The sequence below is a fragment of the Lactuca sativa genome, chromosome 7 (assembly GCF_002870075.4).
Source record: "Lactuca sativa cultivar Salinas chromosome 7, Lsat_Salinas_v11, whole genome shotgun sequence".
NCBI classification, from domain to species: domain Eukaryota; kingdom Viridiplantae; phylum Streptophyta; class Magnoliopsida; order Asterales; family Asteraceae; genus Lactuca; species Lactuca sativa.
In genome coordinates, this window is record NC_056629.2 from 32,254,197 (window position 1) to 32,268,904 (window position 14,708).

The 14,708-nt window shown below is 33.3% G+C and overlaps 1 long non-coding RNA gene across 1 annotated transcript; it reads left to right on the forward strand.

Moving 5' to 3' along the window:
• The first annotated feature begins 2,900 nt into the window (after window positions 1-2,900).
• LOC128127032 (uncharacterized) lies at window positions 2,901-11,337 on the forward strand. The gene is made up of 3 exons (XR_008225060.1): window positions 2,901-3,127; window positions 10,697-10,746; window positions 11,207-11,337. It is a non-coding gene; the product is annotated as an uncharacterized LOC128127032 (long non-coding RNA).
• Window positions 11,338-14,708: the final 3,371 nt, after the last annotated feature.

Here is a 14,708-nt window from a genome sequence, read left to right on the forward strand (position 1 = left end):
TACTATAATTAATTAGAAGCTATATTAACAAATAGCGTAGGCGTAGCTCACTTACAACGAGTTTTTTCGCAAAAACCGGGCTTTGCTAGAGCAGCGTTCCTGAGCCGAAAGGCTCTTTTCTTGGGACTCTGGGAGCCTCGGCGATTCCTTCGGGTCCTAGGGGGTTTACCTAGGCTTTTAGGGGGGTTAGGGAGCTTAGAGAGAGAGTGTAGAGAGAGAAAGAAGGTTTGAGAGGTGTGAAGAAATGGCAAGACCCGACACCTCTATTTATAGGGTGAATTCCTGATGGACCCACCGAGTAGGAGGACCTACTCGCTGAGTTGGGGCATGTGGCAGCCTTCTGGTGGTGCCACGTGTCCAATTCTGGTGGTGCCACGTCACCCTCTATCACGTATCAGCCTTCAAACTTAGAAAAATCATAACTCTCGCATACGAGCTCCGTTTTCAATGTTCTTTTTTTTCAATGCGTAGGTAAAATCAAGATCAACAACTTTCATTTAGACTTCGTCGGCTAATTCTTGACTGATCTCAAATTTAACAGTAGGTGACGTTTAGACTGTTAAATGACCGCGAAGAATTCGTAACTCCTTCATACGGACTCCATTTCTGTATATATTTTTACCATTGAGTTCCTATTAATGAGATATTCAACTCTCATTTAGGTCGCGTAAGCCAAAAACCGCTCGAACTAAAATTCGAGTTTCGGGCCGTGCACTACTAAGCCGAATCTTAGAAAAATCATAACTTCCTCATACGAAGTCAGATTTGGGTGTTCTTTTTATGGATGTTCTCGGTTTAATGTATACTACAACTTTGGTTTAGATTTATAAGGCTAAAATTCGCTCTATCGTAAATTTACTATTTACGCTTCCCGGTATCGTGTCGGTTTTGCCGTAAAACTTCGACGAGCCATAACTTCTTCGTTATAACTCGGATTTCGGCGTTCTTTATATGTACGAAAAACCTTGATACATATTCTACAACTTGGTTAAGACTATTTATTATAAATAATCTTTTTCCTAAAAGTCATTTTCGACCCCTATTATCTCTAAATTTATTAGCCCGGATCTACGGGCGTTACAGAGAGAGAGAGAAAGAGAATTTTATGAGTGCGAGATGGTGTGCATGCCACCTTATAATTGGAGTAGATGTACATTTTTTTGTCTTTGTTTGACATTTAGATAACTTATATGGAAAAAACTCACATGTGCACGTATGATGTCATGTTTGTGGTATAATCCTCCTTCTTGTCTTGAACCATGTGCCGTCAATCCCGACATGTATTTTTTTTTTCTGAATGTGTGCTTATTGTCTCATTCGCGGAGATTCTAAAAATGCTAACGAAATTCAATTTTGATATACGAAACTCTGGGTAATGATGTTTAATGTTTCACGATTAATTGGTTCTAATTCGACAGATTTTACAAATTTGATTTGCTCAAGATTTAAAATGTCATAATAATGAAATCAGATAATAGACCATGAACTAGGTTCAAAAACATGCTAAAAAACAATTTATGAGGTTCATAGCTATTCTGAACGAAGCAATACAAAGTTCGTTTCAGGAAAATCAGATAAATACTGATTTTATAACTTGAAAGAGGCGTAACTTCCTCATACAATCTCTGTTTTGGATGTTATTTATATCCACGAAATCAGCTGAACATAATATATCCAGATTTCTTAGTTATAACTCTTAAGTATTCTTAATGCGGAAATTTTATTTTTAGGGCATTAATCAATACTTATTCTAAAAATTGTTTTACGGTTATAAATTATTGTCAAATTTGAGAAAATTTAAGGTATTCCATATGTAATTTCAAGTATAATGACTTTAATTGAACCCAATAACAAGGAATACTACATAATAGGTCCTTTTATAAATGTGTTTGCAGTGGTTTGACCGACAAACTTTGACCTATATATACCAATTGTTACATGGACAGAACCGAAGACAACATAAAAATGTAGATGTGTCGTTGTTGCAGTTTACTCTATTTTTTCGAGGGAAGCAGGTAGCTGTGGATTGGGGCCAAGAAGGCCTTGCTTCAGTGAAGCTTGGAGAAAAGTTGATGCATTTTTAGTGCCAAAAAAGCTTAACCTTTCCACGGGAATCTATGTGTACCTAAAACATGATTATAACTAATAGATACATTACAATTACCCCCCACCGTTGAAAGCACACCGCTCGGTATTTTTATTTTTATTGAACTGATTTTTGATTTTCCTTGGGATGTGGAGGAGTAAAATTCACTGTTAGAGGTAGATAGAGTGTTACTAGAGGCTTCCGTTGTTTCTTCATGTGATTCATGAATTAACCATGTTTTTCACCTTAAGGAAAAAGAGAAAGCGCTTCATAATGTATTGGGACATTTACTATTTATCAAAGCTATGCCGTTTTATAGTAAGTTAATCTATTAATATGGTAGTTAGATTAGTGGAGCAAGTTAGCTTAGCCTAAGTCTGTTACGTGTATGTTAGCATAATATGTACATGTAGTATAAATACTCTTGTAACAGATTAGTTTGGTAACGAGAAAGTATCTTTCATTCCTATTCAATTGTTCTTAATTCAATATGGTATCAGAGCGAATCTTCTACGTTTGTAATCTGTTCTTTTGATTTTGATTTGTTCATATAAAAATCAATTCCATTCTCACTCTGTTTTTACATTGTTTTTATTTTCTTTGTCTTTTCGTTCTTCAATGGCGGAAAATGCTGGTAATCTTCATAATCTTGAACAAATTACTTCTCCAAATGATCCATGCTATATACACCACACACCACTCCGATAATCCTGGATCTATCCTTGTCTCTCAAATTTTGACCAGAGAAAATTATGCTTCATGGAGTCGGTCTATGAAAATTGCTCTATCTTCAAAGAATAAGTGTTGACGATTCTCTTCTAAAACCAGATGCTTCGGATCCTGAGAAGTTAAAGCTATGGATTCGAAACAATAATATCATAATTTCTTGGATTTTAAATGCGGTGTCTAAGGAGATTTCGGCTTCAATCATCTATTTGGAGACAACATCAGAAATGTGGAAGGAATTACGTGAACGTTTCCAACAGAGTAATGGTCCACACATTTTTCAAATCAAATGCAATCTCATGAATCTTACCCAAGGTAATGACTCTGTTAGCATCTATTATACTAAACTGAAAATGATCTAGGAAGAATTGTCAAATTAAAATATTCAATGTACTTGTACTGCTGCAAAAGATCTTGATCAAACAATGAGCTTCTTAATGGGGTTAAACGATAGTTATTCTCAAATTCGGGGACAAATTTTACTTATGGATCCAATTCCATTTGTAAATCGTATATTTTCCTTGATAATTCAAGAAGAGAGACAGAGAGATGTTAATACTGGACAACAAAATGAAGCTGTTTTGGCTTTCAATGTCAGATCAAATGGAAATTTCAGTCAAGGTTTCAATATTAAGAATCCTATTTCAAGTTCATCACAGAATTCACAGAATCGTTCTTCAAATAACAACTACAAGAATCACAATTCATCTTATTGCACTCATTTCAAACGAAGTGGTAATACTCAAGAAAAGTGTTATCATCTTCATGGCTTCCCCCCGGGATATCGTTTCAATCAAACACAAAATCTTAACCCTAAGATCAATGTTGCATCTGCTGATAATGGGGGAAATAAAATGCAGGGATCTAATTCAATTGTTACTGATAACAAGTGTGATGCTATGATTGGACTAACCAATGAACAATGTCAACAAATTATTGCCATGCTCTCTGGGAAATTGGCATCTGTGAATTCTGTTTCTTCCAAAAATACCCCTGCAGGTAATCATTTTATTCTCACTTTGAACGATGGTATGTTCACAACCAATGTTTGGATTATAAATTCTGGAGCAAGTAGTCATGTTTGTAACAATCCAAATATGTTTTCTAACTTGAGATTTGTTTCAAACCCAAGAACTAGATTACCAAATCAATTGTTCATCAAAGTTGATAAAATTGGGGATGTGAGATTAAATGAGCAGTTGGTAATACAAGATGTCTTGTTTGTGCCTCAATTTGAGCTAAATCTTTTATATGTTACTTCCTTAACAGCTCATGATAAGGATTTAATAGTCAAGTTATACTATTATCATGCTATTATTCAACAAATTTCCAACAAGACTGTGATCGGCAAGGGTGATGTTACGGTTGGACTCTATTTGTTGAAGGTCAAAGAAGTTGAACCATTTGCAACTGTTATTACTACACAAAGGTGGCATCAAAGATTGGGACATCCGTCTTTTGATAAAATCAAGTTTCTTGATCATGTTTTAGATTGTAATAAACATGACAAATCCATTCCTTGTATTGTTTGTCCTGTTGCTAAACATAAAAGACTACCTTTTGTTTCTGCAAACAATATTTCTAATAAACTATTTGAGTTGGTGTACTGTGATATTTGGGGGCCTTATCACATAAATTTGCACCAAGGTTTTCGGTACTTTATTGCAATTGTTGATGATTGTACACGATACACATGGATTTACTTGATTAGGAATAAACATGAAGCTCAAACTGTTATTCCTCAGTTTTTTAGCATGATATACAGGCAATTTGATATTCATATCAAATCATTTAGATCTGATAATACAAAGGAGTTGCATTTCCATGAATTTTTCAAGAAAAAAGGTGTTTTACATCAATACTCTTGTGTTGAAAGGCCTCAACAAAACTCTGTAGTTGAACGAAAGCACCAACACTTATTGAATGTTGCAAGAGCATTATTCTATCAAGCTCACCTTCCTTCTTCATATTGGTCTGAGTGTGTCACAACAACTATTTTTTTGATCAATCGTACTCCTTCAAGATCTATTAGGGACATTTCTCCATATCACAAATTATATGGGAAATTGCCAGATTATGCTTATCTAAGATCATTTGGTTGTTTGGTATTTGCCTCTACTTTGCATTCATATGGGCAGAAATTTCAACCAAGGGCTAGAGCTGCAGTTTTCATTGGTTATCCTATGGGCATGAAGGCTTACAAACTTTTAGATTTGGAATCTAAACATATTTTCATATCTAGAGATGTTGTATTTCATGAAGATATTTACCCATTTCAACACTCATCAGTTGTATCCATTACAAATCCATTCATTATACATACTTTACCTCATTCTATTGATCCGGTTGTTAATCCTCTTGTTTCTCCTCCTACTATTTCCGCCAACAGTGAAAATGATGAAAATACCCTTCCTGGTAATCAGACTACCAATGATACATTTCAACGACCATCAAGAATCAAGAAACCTCCATCTTATCTACGTGATTTTCATTGTAATCTTTTTCAATCCATTCCTCAATATTCCACTGTTAAATACCCACTTTCAGATGTTATTTCCTATGAAAAATTATCCACATCCTTTCAAAAATACATTTATGCCATTTCTACCCAAGTTGAACCCACTACTTATAAAGAGGCATGTCAATTTCCTGAATGGATTCAAGCAATGAATGAAGAATTACAAGCTTTGGAGTTGAACAACACATGGAAAGTAGTTCCCTTACCTAAAGATAGAAAACCATTGGGTTGCAAATGGGTGTTTAAGATAAAAAGAAAAGTTGAGGGGTCAATAGAACGATATAAGGCTCGTTTAGTAGCCAAAGGTTTTAATCAACAAGAGGGGATTGATTTTCTTGATACTTATTCTCCTGTGGCAAAACATGTCACTGTTAAGATGTTTCTCACCATTACAGCACAAAAGGGTTGGCCGTTAATACACTTAGATGTTAATAATGCATTTTTAAACGGTGAATTGGAGGAGGAAGTTTATATTCAATTGCCACAAGGATATGTTCATTATCATGTACAACATACCAACATTCCTTTAGCTTGCAAATTGGAAAAATCTCTATGTGGTCTTCGTCAAGCTTCAAGACAGTGGTATGCTAAATTTTTAACATTTTTAATTTCAGAAGGATTTGTGCAATCAAAGGCTGATTTTTCTTTATTCACAAAAGAAAGTGGTGATAATTTCGTTGCATTACTCGTATATGTTGATGACATAGTCATTACTGGTTCGTCTATGGCTGCAATCAATGCCATTAAAATGAGTCTTAGTGCTCAATTTCGTTTGAAGGATCTTGGAAATTTAGAACACTTTCTTGGTTTAGAAATAGCAAGGACTACAAATGGTATTGTCATTTCACAACGACAATATGCTCTTGATCTACTACAAGATACAGGAATCTTAGCAACTAAACCCATTTCATATCCAATGGATCCAAAGCATAGATTTTCAAACTTTGAAGGAGAAGAATTTGAGGATGCATCTCAGTATCAAAGACTTGTTGGTAGATTATTATATCTTACCATAACAAGACCTGAAATTGCATATGTTGTTCATCGGTTAAGTCAAGGAATGTCTAAGCCCTTACAATCTCATTATCATGTTGCACAACATTTGTTACGATTTTTGAAAACAAATCTGGGACAAGGGTTGTTTTTGTCATCCAAATCTTCTTTACAATTACGTGCCTTTAGTGATTCCGATTGGGCTGGATGTTTGGATACAAGAAGATCTGTAACAGGGTTTTGTGTATTCCTAGGAGATTCATTAATCTCATGGAAATCAAAGAAGCAATGTACAGTTTCTCGTAGCTCCACTGAAGCTGAATATAGAGCATTGGGATCGGTAACTTCTGAAATCATTTGGTTACGACATTTACTCAGAGATTTTGGCTATCATTCATCCACTCCTACCTTTGGAAGTAGATTGCAATTTTGTGCGAGATAAGATTTTGGAAAACAGTCAAATTAATGCCAGTTCATACTACCCACCAGTTGGCTGATATTTTCACCAAGCCTCTACCATTTTCCAAGCTTCAACCCATCATCTCCAAGATGACACTTAAAAGCATTTACAAGTATCCATCTTGAGGGGGGATATTGGGACATTTACTATTTATCAAAGCTATGTCATTTTATAGTAAGTTAATCTATTAATATGGTAGTTAGATTAGTGGAGCAAGTTACCTTAACCTAAGTCTGTTACGTGTATGTTAGCATAATATGTACAGGTAGTATAAATACTCTTGTAACATAATAGTTTGGTAATGAGAAAGTATCTTTCATTCTTGTTCAATTGGTCTTAATTCAATATGGTGATGAAATCAAGAATGTTGTGGTAGGAAGGATGAAGTTGATATTGGATTTGCATGACTAGTTCGACTTCATCAATTTTGGTGTCATAACCTTCAAGTGCATCAACAAGGTTTTTAAGGGAGTGACAAAATTCTGTAATTGATGAAACTCCTTTCTTTGTATTTCAAATTTGCTATTAAAGCTGTAACATTCTTGAAATTTTGTTATTAAAGAAGAACTCGTCTAACTTATCCCATAGGTCCTTCGAGGTACAATTATCACTAGAAATTATTTGCACTAAACTAGAGTCACAGGTGGAGTACAACCATGATTTGGTGCGAGAATCAATGGCTTACCAATCTTCATCATCATCATCTTTAGGTTTAGATTGTCGATTGATGTGGCCATCCACTTTTTCTCCTTTACACATATAAAGAAATATACAACGCCAAAATTTGTATTTAGGACCATCTACGGATAAATTGAAGTTAAATTGCGAATAAAAATTTGTAAGAGTAAAAATAAGTTGACTTGCAGTGGGGTTTGTCGGTATTATGCTAGAGGTGGATAAAAATAACATTTGTGGGACACCTGTTAATTAGGATTTCAATATATAGATATAGAATATACAATAAATCCCCTTAGTATACAATGAGTAAATAAGAGAACAAATTGAAAGTTTCATAAAAATTGAAATTGACTGCGTGAATAAAATCAATAAACCAACTTTGAGTTTTGAAGCTCATATTGATTACTGACACTTCCAAGATGATTTTTCTGATTTTCAAGATGTCGATTAGGAAGAAATATATGAATTAGGTGACATTTTGATTTTGTTTCCTCACTTAAGTTTTTTCATCAAGATAGACTCATTCGCTAAGCTTCTACAGGCCTTCATTAGACCACATACTTGGCCTCTAACACCATTAGGCATATTTTTATTTTGTTTTTTATATATAAAACCCAATTAGTTAATAAATTTTTTGTGTCCCTTAAACGTATGAGCCAGGGATGGTCGACGGTCGTCCACCAAAAGGCCTGCACAAATTGCCTTAAGACATACAAATGCAATATTTCAGAAAAGTTTGATTTTTACTGTTTTAGTGTAAATTCAAAGGCTAGATGTACATTTCAAGCTATATTCGATCTTCTTTTATCAATCATAGTTCGGATGGATACCCAAGCATTCCAATCGAGCTCAAGCCAACATCAAGAAATCTCAGTGGAACTATTGAATTCGAGATAGCCTAATTACGTCGACTTGAACTTACACCATGATTTGCCTATTTTAAAATACAAAAAACCGACCAACTTGCCTTATGAATTATTATGGACTCCTCTGGTACGGTGTCATGAACCAATTTCGTGCTAGCATGCATGTTACGTGTATTATTATCATCTTTTAAAATCGATAAGATTATATCTTTTAACATGTCATTTTTAATTTTATATTAAAACAATCATCTTTTACAAAAGCTAAGAAGACATCATCATTACACACTTTAAAATAAAATGTTTTTTTACATTATAATATTATAATGTATTCAAAATCATTTATTCTTATATTATTTAACACATAAGAAATTTGTGAAAGACAATTAGATATTATAGTTTAGAGATTCACTTATAATAATAATATACGAATCCATGCGTACTATGTAGGAAATAAATTGTATAGTTAAAATATTGAATTTATATGTTATTCAAAATAACTTGGAGACGTTTGGTTCATATGATGTTTTAACTTTTAAGTAGTAAATAGAGACGAACTCATTAATTTTTATAATAGGGATCAAAATGAAACATATCATATATAAATAATATTTCAACAAGAATTTAAATATAATAAATATTTAACTAAAAATGCAATGGGCATTTGACTCAAAATGAAAGGCTTTTGTTGTTAAATAGGTTCAAATGTTTTCACTATCTATTGTGTGCATGTATGATTAATTCTGAATCAATCATTTTAGTTATTTTAAGAAAGTAATTAATACATATTACATGTTGAAGATATAATGGATATTAATTACATCTTCAACATTTAATATACATTAATTACTTTCTTAAAATAACTAAAATGATTGGTCCAGAATCAATCATACATGCACACAATAGATAGTGAAAACATTTGAACATCTCTCTCTCTCTCTCTCTCTCTCTCTATATATATATATATATATATATATATATATATATATATATATATATATAGTGTTTATATTTATTTTTGATCAATATACTTAGAGAAATTCAATAAGTTCTTTTTAGTTGTTATATTTTCATGATTTTAAGTTGTTATACATAAACATTCGTTGTGTTATTTTGTTATAAATTATTCTTTAAGCTTAAGGTTTTGATCCATCATTTTTCTTTTGGCTCCAAATGTAAAACCATAAACATTTTCTTGAAATATAAAGAACGTAGAATGAAAAAGATGTGAGTATAAAAAGAAATTTTAAAAAGTTACCTAAATAGATTTTAGGCTTTCAAAACATTGATTACCATACTAAGCTTTAGTTTTCCCCAATATATTTCATCATTCATCTCTCTCTTTCATTATGAATAACCAAACATGAAATAATCTTCTTTGATAAGCAAAGATTTCAAATAATTAAACAATTAATCAACATAAGTTGAAAATATGAGTTTCAAATGAATATGATTCACGATTGACGATTTATCATGAATCATATGGATTTGGATGACGCCATTTATAAAGAAAAGAAAGAGATTACAATATATATATATATATATATATATATATATATATATATATATATATATATATATTAATGCAGAAAGAAGTTAGGAACAATATTCTTTATATCCTTTAGAATTTTGCCACATGAGATTCCAAACTTTGGCAGCTTCTGTCCCTTAGAAGCCTAAATTTTAAAAAAAACTCCTTCCCCCGCTTTTCTCGGCCAATCAGTTGCATTTACTCCCACCGCCTTCTACTTCTTTCATCTACCGCACCATTCATATGCAGATTTATCGCCTCTCTCATCGTTATCTCTTTGTCTCTCCCAACATTCTTCCGATAAGCCACCACTGACGGGATGTCCTCGCCTTCTTTCGGCCTTTTTGTTCTCATTCTGTGCAACAAAATGAATTCCATTGTCTGTCTAGAAATCGACAAATCGCTATATAACGTCTCCTTTGATGGGTTGCGGTTTTGATTGCTTCCTTTGACGGGTTTTGGTGTTCATCATTGACTTGTAATTCCTTTGATGGGTTCCAATTTTGATTGTTCTTTACAAAGATTGAGTTGATGATGATTTTTTTTGTGAAAAAATATGCACTCTCGACGATGGGTGAACTTCAAGGCCGCATTTTGGCAGGACAACTCGGAAGGCATATCCAATCAGTGGGTAAATCATGGTCGTATTTTTGATTTAGGGTAAATCCTTAATTTTTGATCGTAAGTTCTTTCATATGAATCATCTCCAATTATAACATGATGGAAATGTGATTTTGAAACAATTCCTTACCTAAGTAAATTAGCACCGAATCTACAGTTCATTTTATTTTCGTTTGTGTTTGTGGTTGTTTATATCTGATGTCATCTACATTTTTGGCAGGTGGGGAATCTTTTACACAAAACCCACGTTCTACTAAAGACTGATATCAGGTGAGGTCTTCCTATTATGGTTTTTTTTCGTTCTTTTTGTTTCATTTTTAATCGATTGTTGTTAATTTGTTTTATTGATTTGGTGTATGTGTAAAGTTCGTCTCTCTTTCTCTTTCTCAATTTCATCTTAGCCATGGACGTCTTCTTCAAATAAGCTTCATAAATTGACTTCGTATTCTTTTTACTATTCTATGTGTTTTATATGTCGTTTTTTTTTTTCTAAAACGTCTATCTTTGGATGGAATTCGAGAGGTTGCCAAGGAATGACGTTGAAATTTAAGAAAAGTGCACATTAAGTGTTTGTAGAAATGCCTAACAGTGAAAAAAAAAGTGACAAAGAGCACCCCTCAATTCTTGATTTATGGTCCTTATTTATTGGTTATTATTTCTGCTCAAATGAGAGATATATTTCATTTACAACGCTGTATTTCTCACAACATGTTAGCATTGTTGAATGCAGATAAAAGGATTTCTCCCAGAAAGTGTTGAAGATGATCTACCTTCTGTTTATTCTTAGATTGATGAGATTAAGCACCGCTACAATTGGTTGTGGACATGTGAATTGCATTAAGTTGCCACACCTAGTTTCTCGGGGTGTGCATTATGTTGTTTTAGGGCCAAACCAATTAATGGTTACACAAACAATTAAAATGATTTTCAAATAATAAAACTACAACTTTTTCCTTTGTTTTCCCATACTAATTGAAAAAAATAAAGAATTGGAAAAATTCCATTTAGAGTACCTTCGTCCAAGATAAATGATTTATAGACTCTGTTTCATACTATTAGTCTTGCATACCATTAATTAGTCTAAATATTATGATTTGATTTCTCTTTTTGTACATAATTAAAGATGTTGGATCAACTTGATTATCAGAAGCTCCTCAAAGAAAGTTACTTGAAACACCAAAGGGTTACATCTATTGGGCTTAACATACATGATGAACTCCATACATAGGACATACTTCTACAAGAATTGGTTTGGAGATACATACTACATCTAATCATCTTGATTCTTTTCCAGGATACTCTCATCTCATATCATATCCACAAGACATGACATAACAAGTTGTATTGTGTTAGTTTTGATTCCTGGTTTAAAAAATTCATGTATTTTTTTCATTAAATTATTTCTAATAAGTGTAATGAATTTTTGCAACATTGGTGTTAGTACTCGTCTTTGCAGTTCTACAACAGTCTCAAATGGCATGTTACATGCTGTTACTAAATGGTAATTTTATTTATTATATAAGGATGATAAAGGCGTCCACACCTTCTTACACACGTGACTAACTATTTTCTTTTGTGTCCAATGAAACTTTAGTCTACCTGCATATACGACTGACGAGGAGGTCCTAAAAGGAATTATATACCCTTCAATTTCAAGGTATACACATTTACTATATTATTATAGTTAGTTCTTATTACTGAAGGTGATGCCATTCATGTCCTACCTTAATGGATAATGTCTTATTTACCCATTTCTTTAAAGTATTGATATTTCCCATTAGTAATGTATGTTAATTGTAATCTTTGTAGGTAGAATAGGACATATCATGGGATAGTTATTATCAATCCATTGAAAGAAACTATAATTTTTGGAAAGTATCTTTCAGTTAATCAAATATCTACAAAATCTTTCAATGTCAAAACATGAATAATTTGTGTGGAGAAAAAGATACACTTAGTTCTTTTGATCTTTCATTATTGGTATGAAGTTTGATTTTTATCCACCATTTAATGAAAAAAATGTGATTTTTGAATTTATTTTGGTAGGGGATGCAATAAAGGAGGGAAACACTGCCATCTAGTCAATGAGACTTTCAGTGGACACATGGGGTCGTGTTGAAATTATTGATGCAACTGCTTTTAGTGTGAAGGAAGACGTCAATCTGCCACTTATTGACTTTGAACTAAAGTTTTTATGTTTTATTTTCATATTCTGGATTTTGACCCTTTCAACACTTGGTGAGTGAACAGGTGAGTTTGTTTCATCATGATAGACCCAATTTCGCTTGTTTCTGAATAAAATTCATAATCTTAATGGCATGCCTTTGTAAGCTTTAACTGAACTATAAATAATCGGCTACAAAAACCAAATGTAATTTCACTAAGGACTTTGTTATATATTGGAAGATTCGTATGTATTTCAGCAACAACGATAATAAAAGTGATGTGGACACACTTATTGATGATTAAATACACGATTATCTTTAGGAAAGACAAACTATTGATTTTATTCAACATTTTACATCTTCATTATAACGATAGCATCAAATCCAACTTCTACTTTTCTCTTATTTTAATCATGTATTTACCTTACTTTCTTTTAATTTTGTGATTATTTTTATAGGTGACTCCCCAATATTTTGCTTTGGTTAAACCGCCTAACTCACCATGTTTTGCTTCCCAATCAAATGTCTCTCTTCAATGAGAAAAGGCTAACAATTTTGTTTTGACTTCAATAAGAAAAGGCTAACAATTTTGTTTTGACTTTTTAAGATTAGATTAATTATAATTTCATTTCATAATTGACATAAATTGTTTTTTTTGGTGTTTCAGGTTGGTCGTCTACCAGCCTTTGATGCAACAGCATCGAAGTCAACAATTTATTGCATTTAGCCCATCTCATGATGAAGTGGTGGCCCCTATAAATCTTGTCACAAGTTATGTAAATAAATAAAATATTGATGAAATTTAAAGATCTTGTAACATCTGGTTTCAATAAGCTTTCTATTTCGGTAATTATAGGCTAAATGGACCAAGTTAGGGCCCTAGACTTCAATGGTTTGGGTTTAGACTCATTTGGGTGTGATTTATATAAGTTGGGTGATCCAAGCCTTCAGTTTGTGTTTTGGGAGTCCAAGGGTATAATGGTAAATGTGATGCTTCAGGCCTTTTCTTGAATTAAGGATTCAAATTCGGAAGGTTTTAAGTCAAAGGATATTAGATGGAATTGTAGGGTTTTTCATTACCTTTCCGAGCATATAAAGATCACCGAAAACTGATTTAGGATGCGGGAGTTATGACCATTAGAATTTAGGAAAGATATGGGTTTAAGCCAATATGTTGGGCGTACAAGGTATGTACGTTAGGCGTACTAGGCTTTATTGATCGCGAAGGTTCCCCCATATACACTGGGCGTACCTAGAGTACGCTGGGCGTACGTGAGGCAAGGTCAAACCCTAATATTTGGGTCTTGGACCCTAATTAAAGGCCTTAACCTTTTGGAAATCCTTCTTACCTTCAGCCTCCACTCTCTGAAGCAGTCCCCTCAAAACCCTAGCCCCATTTGTGAGATTCTTGAGTTTGAGAGTGTTTTGGAGTGTTCTTTGTGCATCTTAGAGAAGAATGAGCTCATTAGAGAAGTGTTGGTTGTCTTGGAGCTTGTAGATCCAGACCTTGTTCGCCTTGATTTTTCTTCTGGAGGTATAAAGCTTCAATCTTGATGGTTCTTTATGTAGATCTAGTTTTAGATTATGTTATGAGCTTGTTTTGGTCCCGGTTGGATTTTATGAGTAAAAGTTACTCTATAACCTTTGAGCCTCATTTCTAGTCATTTTTGAGGTCATTAAGTTATAAAAATCGAATCTTGATGGGTGTATATCTTCCATGAATGTGTTAGTGGCCTTTTGGTGAAGTTATGGAACTAGGGATTTAGTTTGGACTCCACTAAGCCATGTAAAGTCATAAAGTTAGGAACTTTATGACTTATTATGTCCCTTAGAGTTAGATTTGGGATTTGGATGATTTTGTCTTTAAGCATTTAGAGCTTAAAGTTGATGTTGGGCAACAGAGCAGTACGCTGGGCGTACTGGGGTCGTACATGGGGCGTACTCACCAGAATGTCTTTATGGGCCATTTTGGGCTTTGGGTCATTTAGAGTTTTTGGCCATGAATTGTTGGGTCAAGTATAGGAAGGGTAAAATGGTCTTTTTACCCCTTAGCATGATAGGATATAA